This window comes from Neovison vison, chromosome 9 (genome assembly GCF_020171115.1).
Source record: "Neovison vison isolate M4711 chromosome 9, ASM_NN_V1, whole genome shotgun sequence".
Taxonomy (NCBI): domain Eukaryota; kingdom Metazoa; phylum Chordata; class Mammalia; order Carnivora; family Mustelidae; genus Neogale; species Neogale vison.
Window position 1 is genome coordinate 78,234,879 of NC_058099.1, and position 11,887 is coordinate 78,246,765.

Here is an 11,887-nt window from a genome sequence, read left to right on the forward strand (position 1 = left end):
ACGTGCAGAACAAGGAAATTGGACCATTTCCTTACACCACACACAAAAATAAACTCAAAATGGATGAAGGACCTCAATGTGAGAAAGGAATCCATCAAAATCCTTGAGAACAACACAGGCAGCAACCTCTTCGACCTCAGCCGCAGCAATATCCTCCTAGGAACATCGACAAAGGCAAGGGAAGCAAAGGCAAAAATGAACTATTGCGATTTCATCAAGATCAAAAACTTTTGCAGAGCAAAGTTAACAGTTAACAAAATCAAAAGACAACTGACAGAATGGGAGAAGATATTTGCAAACGACGTATCAGATAAAGGACTAGTGTCCAAAATCTATAAAGAACTTAACAAACTCAACACCCAAAGAACAAATAATCCAATCAAGAAATGGGCAGAGGACATGAACAGACGTTTCTGCAAAGAAGACATCCAGATGGCCAACAGACACATGAAAAAGCGCTCTATATCACTCGGCATCAGGGAAATACAAATCAAAACCACAATGAGATATCACCTCACACCAGTCAGAATGGGCTAAAATCAGCAAGTCAGGAAATGACAGATGCTGGCGAGGATGCGGAGAAAGGGGAACCCTCCTACACTGTTGGTGGGAATGCAAGCTGGTGCAACCACTCTGGAAAACAGCATGGAGGGTCCTCAAAGTGTTGAAAATAGAACTGCCCTATGACCCAGCAATTGCACTACTGGGTATTTACCCTAAAGATACAAACGTAGTGATCCAAAGGGGCACGTGCACCCGAATGTTTATAGCAGCAATGTCCACAATAGCCAAACTATGGAAAGAACCTAGATGTCCGTCAACAGATGAATGGATCAAGAAGATGTGGTATATATACACAATGGAATACTATGCAGCCATCAAAAGAAACGAAATCTTGCCATTTGCGACAACATGGATGGAACTAGAGCGTATCATGCTTAGCAAATAAGTCAAGCGGAGAAAGACAACTATCATATGATCTCCCTGATATGAGAAAGTGGTGACGCAACATGGGGGCTTAAGTGGGTAGGAGAAGAATCCATGAAACAAGATGGGATAGGGAGGGAGACAAACCATAAGTGACTCTTAATCTCATGAAACAAACTGTGGGTTGCTGGGGGGAGGGGGTTGGGAGAAGGGGGTTAGGGTTATGGACATTGGGGAGGGTATGTGCTTTTGGGTAAATTGGAAGGTGTGGTGAACCATGAGAGACTATGGACTCTGACAAACAATCTGAGGGGTTTGAAGTGGCAGGGGGGTGGGATGTTGGGATACCAGGTGGTGGGTATTATAGAGGGCACGGCTTGCATGGAGCACTGGGTGTGGTGAAAAAATAATGAATACTGTTTTTCTGAAAATAAATAAATTGGGGAAAAAAAATAAGTGCTTAAGGATGACAAGAAGGGGAGCATAAAGAACAAAAGCTGTCAACACATTTTTGGAAAATGGAAATCTGGTGGAGGAGTGGAAACTTACTCGCAGAGCAAACAAAGTGCTGGCAAATCATTCACAGTGCAAAACCTAGAAGACACGCAACCTGCTGGCACTAGAGAAAAAAGAGATTAGGGATTCCATGTTAGTAAAGATGTTGAATTATTGTTCTTTGTTGTTTTATATTGCATATAATTTCTAAAATATTTTTTTTTGAGTGGGAGTGACCTTTGCCAGTTTTGTAAAACCTTTTTGAAATGTTAGCATGTTTCAAATGTGTAGAGAGGATCCCAGGTTTCTTGCATTGGACAGAACTTGAGACAACTGTTTTAAAGTTAGCACTGCACACATCTGATGTGTCTGAAAACATACAGTGTGTGATTTCTATTTTATATTTGTTAAGGTGTGTTTTGTGTCCTTGAATATGGTCCATCTTAGTGAACGTTCCATGTGAGCTTTAGAAGTATATGTATTCTGTGGTTGGATGAGGTATTCTATAAATGTCAATTAGAGCAAGTTGATTGAGGATGTTGTTTGGGGCAACTATATCTTTACTGGTTTTCTGCCTTCTGAATCTGCCCATTTCTGATAAGGGCTGTTGAAATTTCCAACAATAACAGTGGATTCATCCATTTTTTCTTGCAATTATAGTGGTTTTTGCCTCACAGATTTTGACACTATGTTTTACATGTGTACCTGTTAAGGAGTGTTCTGTCTTCTTGGAGAATTGACCCCTTTGTTGTTATGTAATGCTCTTCTTTACCTATGATAATTTTCCTGTTGTGAAGTTTGCTTTGTCCAAAATAATACAGTTACTTCTATTTTCTTTTTGTTAGTGTTAGCATGGTACATTTTTCTCTGTCTCTCTTTTTTTTAATCTATCTGTATCTTTATATTTAAAGTGAGTATTTCATAGGTCTTCAATTGGGTCTTGTTTTTTTATGTGCTGTGACAGTCTCCTCTTTTAATTGGTGAATTTAGACCACTTCCATTTAGTGATTTTTAAATATAGTTAGATTAATATCTCTACCTTGTCCATTCTATTTGTTATTCATTATACCTATCCTTCCCCTCTTTTTCTGTTTTCTTTTCTGGTTTTAAAAAAAGTATTATATATAATTCTATTTTCTCACTTTGCTAGTCTATCAATTATTCTTTTTAAAAATATTTTAGTGTTTGTCCTAGAGTTCATAATATACATTTACAAGTACTCTAAATTCCCTTTCATATAATGTTATATCACTTCATAGATAGTGCAGGAGTGTCCAGTTCCTCCTGTCCCTTGTACCACTGATGTCATTCATTTCACTTATCCATGTACTATAATCACTAAACACATTATCATTATTGTTATTATTAGGTCAACTGAGAATAAGATGAATGAATGTTTTATTTGACCCTCATTCATTCCTTCTCTTCCTTTACTTTATGTATATCTGAGTTATTTTCCTTCTCACCAAAGAACTACTTTTAACATTTACGTAGGGCAGGTCTGTTGCTGATGAATTCCCTGTTTTTATTTGTCTCAGTTATTATTTCTGTTTTACTTTTGCAGGATAATACCACTAGATATGAAATATTGGATTGGTGGTTTTTTCTTTCAACAGTAAACATTCCACTCCACTCTCTTACTTTCATGGCTTATGATAATAGGTCACAATTCTTATGTTTTTTTCCTCTAAGGTAGGGTTTCTATTTCCCTCTGGATTCCTTCAAAATTTTACCTTTTGTTTTCCTATCATTTGAATATGATATGTCCAGGTATAGACTTTTAAAATATTTCCCTACTTGATGTACTCTGAACTTCCACAATGTATCGCTAACCTGTTATTAATTTTGGAAACTCCTTGGCCATTATTACTTCAAGCATTTTTTTCTGTTCTTTCTTCTTCTGGTATTCTAATTATATATCTGTTGTACAGTTTGAAACACAGTTCTTGGATATTCTAGATTTTAGCACTAGGAAAATTCTTTTTCTCTTTGTATTTCGGTTTGGAATGTTTCTACTGACATATATGCAAACTCACATATTCTTTCCTTGCTTGTATGGACCTACCGATGAGTCAATCAAAGTCATTGTTGCTCATCATCATTAGCCCTCAGGGAGATTCAAATTAAAACTACATTGAGATATCACCTTACACCAGTTAGAATGGCCAAAATTAACGAAACAGGAAACAACATGTGTTGGAGAGGATGTGGAGAAAGGGGAACCCTCTTACACTGTTGGTGGGAATGCAAGTTGGTGCAGCCTCTTTGGAGAACAGTGTGGAGATTCCTCAAGAAATTAAAAATAGAGCTTCCCTACGACCCTGCAATTGCACTCCTGGGTATTTACCCCAAAGATACAGATGTCGTGAAAAGAAGGGCCATCTGTACCCCAATGTTTATAGCAGCAATGGCCACAGTCGCCAAACTATGGAAAGAACCAAGATGCCCTTCAACGGATGAATGGATAAGGAAGATGTGGTCCATATACACTATGGAGTATTATGCCTCCATCAGAAAGGACGAATACCCAACTTTTGTAGCAACATGGACGGGACTGGAAGAGATTATGCTGAGTGAAATAAGTCAAGCAGAGAGAGTCAATTATCATATGGTTTCACTTATTTGTGGAGCATAACAAATAGCATGGAGGACAAGGGGCGTTAGAGAGGAGTAGGGAATTTGGGTAAATTGGAAGGGGAGGTGAACCATGAGAGACTATGGACTCTGAAAAACAGTCCGAGGGGTTTGAAGTGGCGGGGGGGTGGGAGGTTGGGGTACCAGGTGGTGGGTATTATAGAGGGCACGGCTTGCATGGAGCACTGGGTGTGGTGAAAAAATAATGAATACTGTTTTTCTGAAAATAAATAAATTGGAAAAAAAAAGTCATTGTTCATTTTGCCATACTGCTTTTGTTTTCTAACATTTCCTTTTGATTCTTTCATAGAATTCCCTCTCTTGGCTTACATGCATCATCTGTTTTTGTATGTTTTCTACCTTTTCCACTAGAGATCTTAACATAATAATTGTGGTTATTTTAGATTCCATGTATGAGAACTCTGAAATTTGTCATATCTGAATGTGTGCCTTATGCTTGGTTTGTCTGACAAGTTTGCTTTTTCTTGCCTTTAGCATGCCTTGTAAGGTTTCTTTGAAAGCCAAACATGATGTATTGGGTAATCAGAACTGAAATAAAGAGACCTTTAATGTGAAGTCTTATGTTGTTTGGGTTAGGTGTTGGGGTATGTTTAATATTTACTGTAGCTATGCATATCAGGGGCTGCAATTTCCTTTAGTATCCTTGTTTTTGTCTGTCCTAGTGTTTTTAGGTTTCCCTAAATTTCCCTAAATAGAAACTATACCTTGCAGCTCTGTTTAGCTATGATCCTGTTCCTATACTGGAGCCATTAATACTGTAGCAAGGTGTCAGGGGAGGGGATATGATTAATCATTCATCTTTTAATGGGATTATGTCCCTGGATTATGATGTTCACTAGTGTTTAAAGGTTTTTTGTTTTTGTTTTTGTTTTGTTTTGTTCCACTTTATTAATAAGAAAGGAAGCCTATAGGGGGCTGCTATCGTTGGGTAATTTACCTTCTTCTATGGGGCATAACGCTCTGATAGGATTTTCCCAGTGAGTAGGTTTGTGTTACGGAAAACACTCTGGGAATATTTCACAATGTTTTCAAAATGGGTTACCTTTCTCTTTTCTCTCCAACACTACATTCCTCTGCCAGAAACTTGAGCATTTTTTTTTTTTTTTTGGTAGCTCTACTCTGAGAACTAGTTTGGGTTCCTGGTAATATAACCTATAAATAAATGGGGGTCCCCCAGTAGATTGTGACCCCAGGAGTTTCATAGCCCATATGCATCCTCCAGCAATTTGTCCAAGTGTCTGTTTAAGTGTTCGTACCAGGAGAGCAGTGTTGAGCCTCCAGTGCCTTCTGTTTCAGGTAAGTGAATCTTAGGTATGATTTTCTGCACTGACACTCTCAGAAGATTTGAGGTAGTGGTTTGCCACTATGGTTCCAAGAAATGTCATTGATTTTTAGTCTGTTCAGCATTTTGCTTCTTTCACAGACTGAAGTGATGACTCCCAGGCTTTTTAAAATGTTAGATCTGGAACCAGAAGTTGCCCTTCAGAGAATGACTCTTTATTTTCCTGTTCCTCTTCCCACATTTCTGAATGAGTTTGGTAGGGTCAGAAAAACACCTAAAATGGGATGTCTAAGGAAAGAACAGACATGAACTCCTCTAGGAAAGGAGATCTGACAGGGTGAAGGATTAAGCACGCACTAAGGATTCCACTTGAAACACATGGTCTATTAGGGTATGGTGGTGGCTCTTGGGTAAAATCCCAAACACAATGATTCTGCAGTTCTGGATTGGGTTATTTAGAGAGTATGAAAGAAGAAACTAGAAGAAAACAAATTTTCCCAGGTCTTGATCATGAGTCACATTCCCATGTCAAGCAAGCCTGCCTTCACGTTGGGATGATCAGAACAGTGCTGAGCCTCTGAGAAGAGACTTGGGTCTGAGCTATAGCCTACGATACAGGGTCTACCTCAGGGAGCACAGATGTGACTGTCAGGCTTCAGTTTGTACGTCCTCATTGAACAAAGAACTTCTGAGTGAGAATATCAAGTGTGGACCCCCCCAGACAAAATCCTCCTTTGTTTTTCAAAATAAAACCTTAAAAATTGAGAAAAGCAAGGAACACAAAGTTCTATAAATTAAAATACAGTCCTTGTGTTCTTGGATAAACAATGTATCCATTTCTGAGAGAAGAGTGAATGATGAGTCCCCACTCCTCATTCTTTTCTTTTCGTTCTAGTGTCAGGGCAGAGCCAAGAGGAGGAAAGGTGGGATTCTGAAAGGTAAGATTCTGCCTATTCCACCTGAGCTCTCCAAGGCTGACCCTTCCTGTCCTTTCCATGAGGGCTCAGTCCATGATCTCTAAGGATGCCAGCTCCTAGATACATTCCCTTCCAGAAAGCAGAGGCCTCAGGGGAGAGGATCATGGAAACGCAGTCAGAATGCAAAACCCTTCTCAGTTTCCATGCTCTGACGATTACTGAGCATGAAGCAGTGATGGATCTGGGCAATATGTATCTGTCCAATACATATCTGTCCAATATGTAGCCATGTGAGACATTAAGAGTCAGAACTTCTGAAGTTCTGAGACTTTGTGAAAGACCTGTGATGTCATGGATACTTGAATTCTTCTTTGAGGTAACCATTGACCGATGTTCCACATAGGGTGGTTTTCAGTATCACATAGAATAGATAATACATACAAAAGCCCATTGTGAATGATAAAATAATGTAAGTCTTATTATCATTGATCATGTGATCTTATATCCTAATACATGGTACTCTCCAAGTCCAATCTACCAAGGATATCTTTAAAGGACACTCTATTCAGCCTTCTATTAGATCTCTCGCTTCTATCTTCATTATTTTCCTGGTTTCCCAGGGTGGAGAACTTGCCAGAGAGAAGTTGGGGAGGCAAGAAAGGTGCTTTCTCTTCTGTAAAGGTGAGTAAACATTACCTTCTTTCCTGTACCACTCTTTTAAGCAGAGTCTATGTATTTCTAGAACCTTAGGGAAGCCTCAAATTGACATAGGATGGAAAATTCTAAGAGTTAGAATTTGAAGTCTTGGGGATGTTGATGGGTGGGGGGCTACCTTTGCCAGACCAGCCATGGTCACCTATGTTTGTTCTGGTCCTGGTTGCAACTTTGTATGTCCTATCTCCCATAGCCCCCTAGGCTGGCGTCATGATACCATCCGCTTTCATCAACTATTATGTCCAGACCCCTTCTGTGAGGAGTCTAACAGCACAACTGCTGAGGTGAATCAGTTGCTGTTCCAGAGGCCCTGGAATATGCTACTCCCTCTGTGATCCCCTTGGTTTCTATAACTTCTGTGACTCACTCATCATTCACTTTGTCTCCTGACTTCTCTGCAGTTGCTCCAGGAGACCTAATACCAGCCTCATTGCCTGAGCCTTCCCCCCAATACCCTCTATCTTCTCACCTAACCCAGTGACCCCCTTAGCTGACTTTTTCTTACCCTCACCCTTAGGTACTCCCTGCCACTAGAGCCAAACGCCTAGGATTCTTAATTCCTAGGGAACCATTCCATACCTCTACCCCCTGCCTTTCCTCCTTTCCTACCACATGATGTTCAGACAACAAGAGGCCACTTTACCTCTGAATACCATCTCCACTCTTGACCCACCATTTCACAAGATAACAACCTCTTACCACCTCTGTCTCATATAAGGAAACCCACTGTTTCATTTGCTTGTTATCATAAGGCATCTCTTTCACCACTGCCAGACTGCCCTTTAACTGTGACTCAATCTAAATCAATTTCCATCTCATTTAAACCTATTCCTGAGAATTCATCTCCAGATGGTCCTGGTGGGATATCTCCTTGTGTTCCAACAATCAGAGGTAGTGAGTGTTCAAACCCATCGAGTTCCAAATTCACTTATTGGCAGGCCCATGGCAAGAACATGTTCCTCCCCACATTATCACAATCTGATGTTCACCAAGAGCAAGTCTACCTCCGCCAACCAGAAACCTGTCTCAGGAGAGAGACTGCTACTAAACACAAGGAGGCCAGTGGAATTTCTTTCCCTGTTCTTAACTTCTAGGCCCTATTGGAGAGACAAATGGAGAAGAGGATGGCTTTCCAGATTTTAGAGAAGAAAGTAAAAGAGGAGGGGCCATTTTCCAAACAAATGTGGTCAGAGTACCAATGGACATCTTTAGGGAATGTTTTGCATCTGCTTGATGTACAGGTCACCATAGCCTCCAAAAGTGGCTGGAATACTGAAGTGAAACCAGAGCAGCTCTCTATTTATCAACAGCTCCTCTATGTCAAGGCTTTGGCAGAAAACTTGCATCAGAAATATAGCCAGCTCTTCTGGGGTCTTCCTTCTTTGCACAGTGAGTCCTTAGTAGTCACTCTCCTGATTTCTAGTAGTATTTCCCCACTAGAGTCTCACTTTGTCTTATTCAATGGAATTCACAATACCTCTGCTATCAAAATACAAGCATCTCCACCACTTCCTCATTCACAACCATTTCCTCTCCCCATTGTACACCCCCAATCCTTGCCTCAAACCCTGTCCCCATCCCAACCTCTACCTTTCACTAAGGTGAACACCCATGCCCATTTTCAATCCTACCTCCCGATCATACCACCTTCTTCATCCCTAATTAGGGACTGTGGAGTGTCTTTCCATAGATCCAAGAATGAATCAGACTCTCCTATCTTGACTGAAAATCAACACCTGGGATGGCATGTGTTGCAGAAGCAATAGGAAAGGTTGTGGGCTTTAGTTCCTGTGTTCCAGAAATCTGAAGAAACCATTTGTCCTCGAGCTCCCAACCTTCCACTGGTTAGCCGGACGTCCCATGCCTATGTACCCGCTTCCATCCTTCCTAGCCATTTTCATATCTTCTGTGAACCCCAGGAGACACTGGAGTTACATAGCCCAAGGAAGGTAGTCCCACACTGGTGCCTCCATGACTGCAGAAATCTAGACTCCCTAGCAGTGATGGAGCCTCAGCATACATTATCAGAACTCTCCTAGCAAAAAGGCAGGCATGTTTACTTATAATTCTCTGAGTTTCAGGGCCATAGTAACCGGGATCTAGCAAAGACTGAATTGAGTCTCCCCGGAAGTTTCCACGAGAGGGTCCAAACAGTGTTCCAGCTAAGAAAAGATATGAGGAGGAATCTTGGGTATATCCTAGAGAAGAGTCCAGAAGACAGCCCACAGAGGATCTTAGAATGCCACCTAGTGAAGGGTCTGAGGGCTGCCTTGGAGACAACAAGGAACTGTGTGTGTCATTCAAGGAATCACTCGGGGAATGAAATATTGAATGTCTCAAGGAAGGACACAGACCAGAATCAAATGAAAAGTATTCTTAGTTTACATACGATCAAGAAGTTTTGGCAGATCACTGCGGGTAGGAATCCCATAGGTGTGTGTTATTCATGGCTTGCTGATGACAATACTTTGCCTTTCTCTGGGAGTTCCCATACTGCTCCAGAAAACACAGATTCTAAAGACAATGGTGGGTGGGGTTTACTGCCAGAGCATCACTCTAGAGCATTCTTTTCTTCATCCCAGTACTCGACAGGTGCTAGAGGCCCATATTATTAGATTTCGCATGAGTGAGAGGTGGGGTCTACCCCTCAGGGTTCTTGAATCCATAAAATTCTGTAAGTTGAGAGAATCCAAAACATGGCCTCTTCCCCAATTTGACTTTCCCTCATCAGCCATGCATATTTCTGGGGTGGATTCCAAAGCTGAGATTTTTAAACACCTTGAGGGAAGCTCTAAACCCATTTTCAGAAACAGGGTGAGAACAAAAAGTCAGTCCCCACTGCAGATCATCCTCTCCTCACTATGTCATCTGTGGGCAATGATGGACGGGGGACTGAAGGCATCACACTCTGACACTGACCATAAGACTGCAGAGTGTATCCAGAGAGCTGAGTCGGGCAACCAGACTTTTCAGCCCTTTACACACAGCATCAGAGCTCAAGTGCGACCCAGTGAGACTGTACCAGACAACACATGTGGCCCAGAGGTACCTGCAAGTCAAGCTGGTGCTGGACTTGAGCCAACCCATGAGAATGTGAGTTCCAGTAACAGAGTAGAAATGGAACAGGGCAAAGATATGGAGGATAAGAATTTACAACATTTTGCCATGTTCATCCTGTCCAGGGATATATTCGACACCAAGGAGCTCTATACCCTTCAATCCCAATCTTGGGAAATCTTGATGACCAGTGAGTTGGGAAGCTCCAAAATGATAAATGTCAACATGAATGAAGTAGAAACTGCCATGACCATGGAGCACCCCTCACCAAAAATACTGGTTTCCTAAGATTCTAAACTATCAGATCTGAAAAGACAGATCCTGAGTGAGTTAAAGTTTAAACTGGAGAGTGAGGAGCATAACCAGGCTCAAGAATTTCCCACTGACATGCGCCTTCCCTCAGATAGCTTGAATTCCAAGGCTTCACTGACTTGGTCCCAGAGTGTGTGCAGCGGGGACATGGAAGCATCCCAGCTGCTGCACATCCAACTGAAGGAGAACAGAATTAGCACAGAGGAGCAGCAGGAATCCTGGGACTCAAAACTGGCCTTCTGTAAGGGCCAACCTACAAATTTCTCACAAAGAAGAAGTGCAAAGAAAGTGAGACCTCAGGATCCCAAAGCAAGAAAATGCAAAAGGGAGGACTCAGGAGTAGGGACATCTGTAGGCAGAGAGGAGAGTCTCCATGCTGAGGACAGAAAATGAGAGAGTGCTTCCCCAACTCTGTCACAGAATGAACAGTTTCCTCTTGAAAGTTACTTCAGAAAAAAGATGAGGCAATTTTCTCAGTGGATCAACTCCAAGAAAAAAATCATAGGGCATCAGGAAAGTCCCCAGCAATAAGCCAAGTTCATGTCCACCTTAGCGCAGCACCAAGACCGATTTGAAAGTGTGGCTACTTTTGGGAGTGATCGGCCTCCTGAAGCTCACAAGCTCACTTGGGAAGGTCCTAGAAGAGAAGCTGGAACATATGTACGTTATCTGAGGCCTCAGAGTGAAGCCAGCAGCAGGAGGAACTACAGGCCCAGGTAGGGCACGGCAAGAGACCTCCCTCCAACTATTGGGCTCTTTCTGACCTACAACAAGAGAAACTGGCAAGTATCAGGTCCTGCAGCCAAGAAGCTGTCTGTGCGGACTAGAACTGTCCTACAAAAATTAGAACAGAAAGAGGGTCAGACAGCCCCAGAAACCTGAGGCTTTTGAGAATCAGCTATTAAGCCAGAGTCAATGTCCTTCTCTGCCTTCTGGAAAGTCTGTGCCTCATCCAATCCCCACCTGTATGCATCAAGTTTGCCAGGTCCTTTGGGCCACCAGGGGTGACCCTGACAAAAAATACTGTGTTTAGCAATTTGACTCTTCTACTCAGGCAGAAAATGCTTCTCCAGCACTTCTTGGGAGAAAAAATTCTCTTAAGAAATCATTCAGTCCTTGTTGAGAAAACTTCACAATTTTCATGACAATATATCCTCTGATGAGAACAACCTTCAGCACAACCAAGAATATTAATCCTCCTCAATAAATTTTTTTTTTTTTCTAGTAGAGAGTGGTGTTCTCTGTGTGCTGCACTGGGACTGGGGCTGGGGCTTGCAATCAGGGAAAGGAAGCAGCGCGTTCAACTCTGAGTAGTTAATGCTTTTGGCTTCTACAAGTACACCAGTCCCTTGTAGAAAGCCAGACAGTGGCCTTCTCAGTTTTATCCTGGGGTCCCTTATTTGATCCTGCTTTGATATCCTGTATTTAAAACCTTTACTCTTTTTTTTTTATAAGAAATATAACGTGCTTACTCTGAAACCTTCAGGCCTTTACAAATAGTGAGAAAAACCCTTAAAGACTAAAACTT

The 11,887-nt window shown here is 41.6% G+C and overlaps 1 pseudogene; it reads left to right on the top strand.

Annotated features, from left to right (window-relative positions):
- The first annotated feature begins 7,602 nt into the window (after nucleotides 1–7,602).
- Nucleotides 7,603–11,504, top strand: LOC122916766 (annotated as a pseudogene).
- The last annotated feature ends 383 nt before the right edge of the window (nucleotides 11,505–11,887 follow it).